Source organism: Triticum dicoccoides, chromosome 3B (assembly GCF_002162155.2).
Source record: "Triticum dicoccoides isolate Atlit2015 ecotype Zavitan chromosome 3B, WEW_v2.0, whole genome shotgun sequence".
Classification (NCBI taxonomy): Eukaryota; Viridiplantae; Streptophyta; class Magnoliopsida; order Poales; family Poaceae; genus Triticum; species Triticum dicoccoides.
The window spans coordinates 856633996-856641473 of record NC_041385.1 but is presented as its reverse complement, the minus strand read 5'-3'; positions in this window follow the sequence as shown (position 1 = coordinate 856641473).

Sequence of the window (7478 nt, the reverse complement as noted above, 5' to 3'; positions counted from 1 at the left end):
GAGCAAATCGACCCAATATTCACAATAAATCGACATGATCGGTCTCAAAAACCTAACCCACCCGATGCACGAACAGGGAAGCAGAGGAGGAGACAGAGGAGCGCGAATTGCCAGGTGCTTGCCGTATTCAGGAGGGAACTCGCCGGGTTCCCTACGCCGCGGTTCCATGGCGCCCTGTGTCGCCGCCGATGAGACTGACGGCGGCGTCGCCTCGCAGGAGCAGAGGGCAGAGATGAGGAGGGGAGGACGGGCGAAAGAAAGGAAAGGTTTTGGAAGGGGTTTGCATCGGGGCCGACAACCAGGGGGTTTTTTGTCGGGGGTATGGACTTGTCTGCGAAATTGCTGAAGCACGAGGTTTTTTTGTAAAAACATGCTTCGGGCCCGACAGAGCCTACCTGGAGCGCCACGTGTGCAGTTCGGGGTGGTTTTGGGTGATTTTGTTACAGCAGTCAAGTTGGAGGACCAGTTTTGTGGGGGTTTTTAGTTTTTGTATGAATCTGTTCCCACCCCTACAAGTTTATGTATCAATTGTGGTATTAACTCAAGAATATACATGCACACTTCATGTGTGTTTTACACTCTATGAACTGACAGACTATCATAGGAAAAAAATCCTAAGTATTCCAACAATTTATAATACCTATGAAAATCATTTGAATCAAAGATACCATTGCTCTTCACCATGTTCTAAATAATTGTACTCTTAGAAAACAGGTTTTCGCCCCCCTTTATAGATAAAGGCATAACAACCAAACCGATACAGAGTCATCCGACACAAGGCATTGAGGAGATCCTCATAAGCTGGTCTAAAAGAAAATCGACAATACTAGCCAAGAACGCTAAAAACACACTAAGTGCACCTAAACACCTCGAGCCAACAGCCGAGAAGAAGCACAAGAGACCTTCCACTGTGCACGAGGAATACCCACCCTCACTGGCGACGCTCCCAAGAGGGTAACGGCACAAGGCGTCGCCCCCGCCACATCAGCTGAAGCTAATAAAGGTTTTCAAGCTAAGAGTTGGATGGCAAGGAGAGGTCCAAGGCGACAACCTAGGAGGAATACAACACCCGCAGGCCTTGTCGCCACCGGCACCGGAGCGCAAAGCTTTCGCTTGACCACACCTCCCACCACATCAAGGAAACTCATACAGGGACCCCACCACGACGGAAAGAGAACTCCATATCCAGATCAGGGCAAAGCTTCCATCGATGACATCCACTACGCCAGGATCACCCATCACCGTGCACCTCACCACCCACATGACCAAGGTACACCGTCAACACCCGCCACCATGCCGCTCGCCGAAGAGCCAAGCCATGTATCCCACCACCCGAGGCTGCCGCCCTGGCATACAAAGCTGCCTCCTCGATGACGCCAGGCCATGACAGCAAACCCAAGGCCACACCTTGGCATGGACATCACTGGCATAGGGCTGGACCCCCCCTATCCACGTGTGGAGGGGACCTCCGGCAATGAGAGTGCCCAATCCTAACTGGACGTAACCCCAAAACCGATGAGGTGGTCGGGGACAAAGCTCACCGTAGACACCCAGCAGCAACCTACGGGCCACCTACTCATATGTCGCCGCAGAAGCCTTGCATCGTCTTATAGCTGGGACAACTGGCCTCCATCGGGCCAAATCTGGCAATTCCGGATCCAGTAGAGGGGCACACCCTCAAGGCCCGGCGTCCCATGCCCCAGGAACCCCACTGGAACTCCGCCGTCCCAGGACACCATCCATCGGTCACCAGGTCGCCTCCCATGCTGCCCCTCCAGATCCTCCAGCCACCATGTACCATGAGGAAGCCACAACGCACCCTGGCCGTGAGGAGGACAGCATGCACCGCTCGCAGAAGCGGCGACAAAGCTGCCACCATGAGCACGCCTGTGCTGAAGGCCAACCGCCACCAGAGAGACCCGCCGTCTCGACAAAGACCACCACTCGCCGTGGCCTGCAGCCATGCATCCGATCGCGCGACCTCTGGGACACTACTGGGCGCCACCCAGATCTGTCGCCCATAGAGTAGGGGAGCCGCGAGAAGGCCCCCGCTGCCACCGTCAACTGCGGGCTTCACCCATCAACGTCCATTGGCGATGGCGCGAGGAGGGGAGGGAAGTAGAGGGAGTGGCGCCGCCGCTAGGGTTAGGACCCCCTAGTCGCCCTGGGCAGGGCGACGCGAGGGAGGGGGTGCAACAATTGTACTCTAGAAGCTTCACCTAGTTTATTGATACAACATACTCCTACATATAATTAAAAAATCTCTACCAGGTTTGCTAGATATTTAATGATTCTATTGAAATTGTATATACAAGTGTGCAACGTGATAGTATTTTATTTATTTATTTATTTGTAGTGATGTCTATTATAGCCACAACGTTTATTAGACATGTTGTTTTTATTAAGACGGAGTCACATTAACAATATAAACCACATCTGTAATAGTAATTAATAGAACGGCTTGAAAATTTTGCACCTCATTATACATGATGCTTACATAATAATGCTAACTATCCCCCCCAAAAAATATTTAACATAGCATGTACAAAATGGTATCGTTAATATTAGTGTATCTATTCAAAATCTAATTTTTTTTTACTAGGTAAAAATGTTTTTTATAAATTGATGATAACACTTTAACTAGACTTGGTCCGAAAAAAGATGGATCTAAAACATCCTAAGTTCGGGTTTCAAAGTATCAGATACATGAAGGTGTGAGTTCCATATAGTTGATTAATTGCTAAAAGGGTGTCGGTACATTTCGATATTCTACACCTTATATAAAAAGACGAAAGTAATCATTGGCAACACGGTTTCCATGCGAACATGAATTGTAAGAATATGACTTATTAGGAATAAATATGAGGTATAAGAAAAGACATGTATTTTAGTTGAGATAATATAAATTTCTGTTACATTGAAGTGGCAATGCAGATGTTGTATGATAAATTCACTATAATTGGTTGCCAATTTAGTGTTCAGAAGATTATATACACTAATTACTGGTATTATGAATAAAGGCTAAGAGGGTTTCTCAATTATATCTCTTATATTTATTAGCCCAATCAACTTTTGGAACATATGCATGACATCAGTTAAAAATAAAATAAAATTCAAAGCATATAAAATTGCATGCGAATAACAAAAAGATATGGTGCTTCACCTTTTAAAAATATAAAAAATTAAAAAACATATATAATTCATCTTCTCATATTGTTATTTCCAAAGTAAATTCCCTAGCCGCAAATTGGTAATCACATGTTATGCTATACGGTACTGCAAACACATAAAGTTCTATGTATGCCACTAGTGGAATGAACTATGCTAGATCTATACACGATATTAATTCAGGATAGATCTATGAATTATACAAAACCAATTCAATTTGAAACCTACAGAAAAAAAGAATTGAGAGTAAATTTATATATTAATTCAGTAGCAATGATCTTCAGCCTTCCTCAAATTACTTCCAGCAGCTTTCCTACAGAAATTGAAAAGCTGCAACAAATAGAACTGGACATGTACATTTTGCTTACTCCAAATTGGAGATGGTTACTGAATCAATATCAAGCGGGGAAACCATCCGATCAGTGAGGTTCAGAATAGTAACATGTAAGGATTTAGACTAGGGAAGATTATGAGATATTATGTACCTTACTGACAGGAATATTGATGCAAATGATAGATGAGGGCAGCATGTGATGAGTTCTCATAAATTTGAAGGACCCAAACTTGTAAATGACTTACAGTAAATCGTGTAGTGTCTTCAGTTTGGTTGGAAGAGATTAGTACTTGAACATGGCCGTAGTGAGCTAGTGGTCGAGTTGCTGTAGTTTGAGAGCTCATCGACTGACTAGCGTCACCGATTCGAGCGTCGCCGCACGCATGCAACCACCACCGCCCACATGCACCGCTCGGGCATGGCTCTGGAGAAACTGCCGATTCAAGCGTTTCAAGGGAGCCAGGCCGAGGAGTGCTTTAAACATCGTGCCATGCAGGCTCAACAGTGTATGCAGCCAACCAAACAAACCGTTTTCTTCCCGTGCGGGCCTGGTCGGGACTCATGCAGGCAACCAAACACGCCCATAGAAGCTTCCAAGGCACGGCCCTGGCAGGGCAGATCTGTCGAGTAAGAAGTGTCTGGTAGCTCGATCCATTCAATTTTGGATCGGCGCAGAGATTTCTTTCTTCTTCATATCGACGAAGATGTGGTAGAACTGTAGACAGGTGATTGGCCGACCGCTTTAGACGGAGTACATAGATGTATGCAACTATACATATGCATATGTGGTTGATGCCCTTGACTTTATGGGACATATCGACCCATCCAGCACAGAGGCCTATGAGATGCCCTTGACTTATGGGTACTACAATGTAGCTATGATTTTCTATATCCGACCAGTGCCAGCTGCAGTGCTGCTGAACCAGCTAGTGTATAAAAAGGAGTGGTGGTTGTAGTTGATCAGGGCTAACAATTTAAGTGAGGACGTGCACCTACTTGCCATAGTACTGCCAGCCACTGCACTGTACAAGACGGCACCGGCGTGTGATCCGGCGCATGCATGCACTTGACTTACGATCGATCGAATTAGGATATGGTTTGATTGGATGGTCACACGTGCATGTACAGCAACTTGACTTGGATGCACTGGTTCATTATTGTAAGAATATTAATGACGGCGACTGCTACCAGCTCGATCGACTGCGTGTTATGTATGAAAACCCCATAAATAAAGATGTACGCTGGATTTTTCTCTGAAAGAAAACGAAGTAGACACAAATCGCCTGTCGTGTCTGATAATATAGATGATGGATGATGCTCGTTTTAGTCCACAGCTTACATATATTCGTCCATATTAATTAATTTGTGGTCAGAAGAATAGGATTTTACTTAAAAAGTTGTGATGGGCGATGGCTTGGATAAGAACACAGCGGCGGTTGTCTCTGTCTGTCTCTGGGTCGAGCTTAAGATATGGGAGGATGTGACTCACACATGCATGCATGTACAGCAAGTTGAGCTGGGTGCACTACAGCGTGCTACTGCAACTTGTTGCAATAATGGTGATGGAGGCAGCCACCATGACCGTGCACGCATGGAGAAGCTTCCAATGCAGATGGGCTAACAAAGGTCAGCAAGCTGGATCAGTCACATGGATGCAGAGATTTTTATTTTTATTTTTCGCAGGGGTGTGGCAAAACTGTACATAGGCTGCTTGTTTAAGATGGAGTAGATATATGTAAGAATGGACATGCACATGATGTCGATCCATCCAGCACATAGGTCTATATATATAGTACTATGGATAATATGCTAATGTAGCCACGATTTTCTCGAGGACCTGGCGCCTGCTGCTCAACTAGTTATTGTAACAGTGATATATATAGAAAAAGTAGTGGTTGTAGTTGTAGTTGATCTGGTCCGATGGTTAACTAATGAGGAGGGAACCGGATCGACATCGATCGTTTACTTGCTGCCGGTGCTACTGCAGTGCACTGTAGCCTGTAGGAGACGGCATGTACCTCTACCTAGTGTCCATCCTCCATGCAGTTGACCTTTTGTTTGTTTTGTTTGGCCTACCAGCTCGATCGATCAGCTGCCCCCTTGTTGCATTGCCTCTCTCAATGGACAGGGCACGCCGGTGCAGCAATTCAGCCAGCCTGACTTTGTGTAGCCCGCCACAGCCGGTGTGGTTATATGTAGTCAAAGCCTCATGAGCTCATTTGTTATACTTACGATACATCAAGCTAAGAACCATTTGTTATATGTAGTCCGATTCACACCAACATACTACTCCGCGTCAGGGCGGCCATGGAGGGCATTCCAATGTTATACTAGTGGCGCTAGACCTACGCACCGCTAATGACGTTTTCTGAACGCCGCTGGTAGACTTTCATGTACTAGTGCGAGATAATTTTTGGAGCGAGCTCCGTAAAATATGGCTATCGCAACACATACAACCAGCAGGGACGAAGTTAGAAAAAGTTTAATGGGGTCATCTTCATTAAATGTATAGTGATTGGTGCTTAGTTAATGAAGGTTTTGCTAATTTCATTGTGGTCACTTGACCCCGGTGCTAACAAGTTAGCTCCATCCCCGACAACCACTCTACTAGGGCATCATTTTGTGTGCTCGTCACCAAACTTGCGGCTATTATGTCAATCGGCCATATGCGGGGCATCTACTAGAGTTCTTCTTACACAAGGAATGTGAGGAATATAAAAGTGTGATTGAGCCCTCTGGTGATGAATAAGTTCAGATTGAGGGAGATGGCAGGTGAAGGACGAATTGATCAATGACTAAACCACCATAGAAGACTCCTCTAAGGATCGTGAAAACTTTTATTCTAGGATTGTCCATGCAGTTTATGTATTGTTATATATTGTATTTACTTATACGGTTATACCGAAGATAGACTACAATGCGCTCTAAAAAGTTCTAGCTCTAGAGCTCTCTGCCATGATATTTATGGAAAATATGGTAGACACAAACACATACACATATTTCCAATTCATTTGAGTGGAAAACATTAATTAGGGAAGATCTATAATTTATTTATCTAATGCAATATAATTTTGTTTAATCAATAATTTTTAAGTGGCAATGTCTTGAAAAGAAAACAACTAACATAACTTCCTTCAAAGTATATGCTTCAAATCTTTTGCAAGTGAATATTCCATGTTTGATGTTTAAATTACATAATCAAATCACTATATCTTAATATTTCATTGCTTTGACATGGTTATTTTTATAAATATATTATATAATTATACCACTGATTAATTAATAATACAAAAGTAATGTTATTAAAATTATATGTCCTGAGAATAGAAACTAAAAAAATAAAAAAGTGTAATATAAAATAATAATAATTATTATTTATTCTATCTCGCACGGAGAGACCTAATTTAATCTATCGGTCTTTATAATTTTCAGAATAGAGACGATGGATTACATTTATTAATTTATGGCAAATAGAGATTAAATGAAGTCACTGTTTACTATTTTGTATATTTTTTCTTTTCGTAACTCAATGTCTGTGTGGCAAAAAACTAATATCCACTTAGAGAGACCGTGTTCCCCTGAATCAATTCGAAGATTGCAATTAAACAAAATAAGAGGAAACGGGCACTTGAGTGGTTCGAATAATTTTTCTTTTGTCATACTTGAGGTTCAAAGGGCGAAAGTGTATCCTATGAAATAACATAAGTAGTGTTGCAAATACACCAGCCCCTTATGGGTCCTTTTATTTGAAAATAAAACACGGGGTGCGGTTATGGCATGGCTTAGGGAACATTTGCATAATAGATCACTTTTATGCAACTTATTTCACTAATTCTCCTCTGCAACCCTAATATGTGAATATCATGGTCTTTGTCCCTACTTTATCTTGTACAGGAGTTTGGTTTATTTTGAGGAAACACATCTCTAAATAATTTGTACCTACGCTTCATTTTTTTTGTTTAATAATGAAGACTCC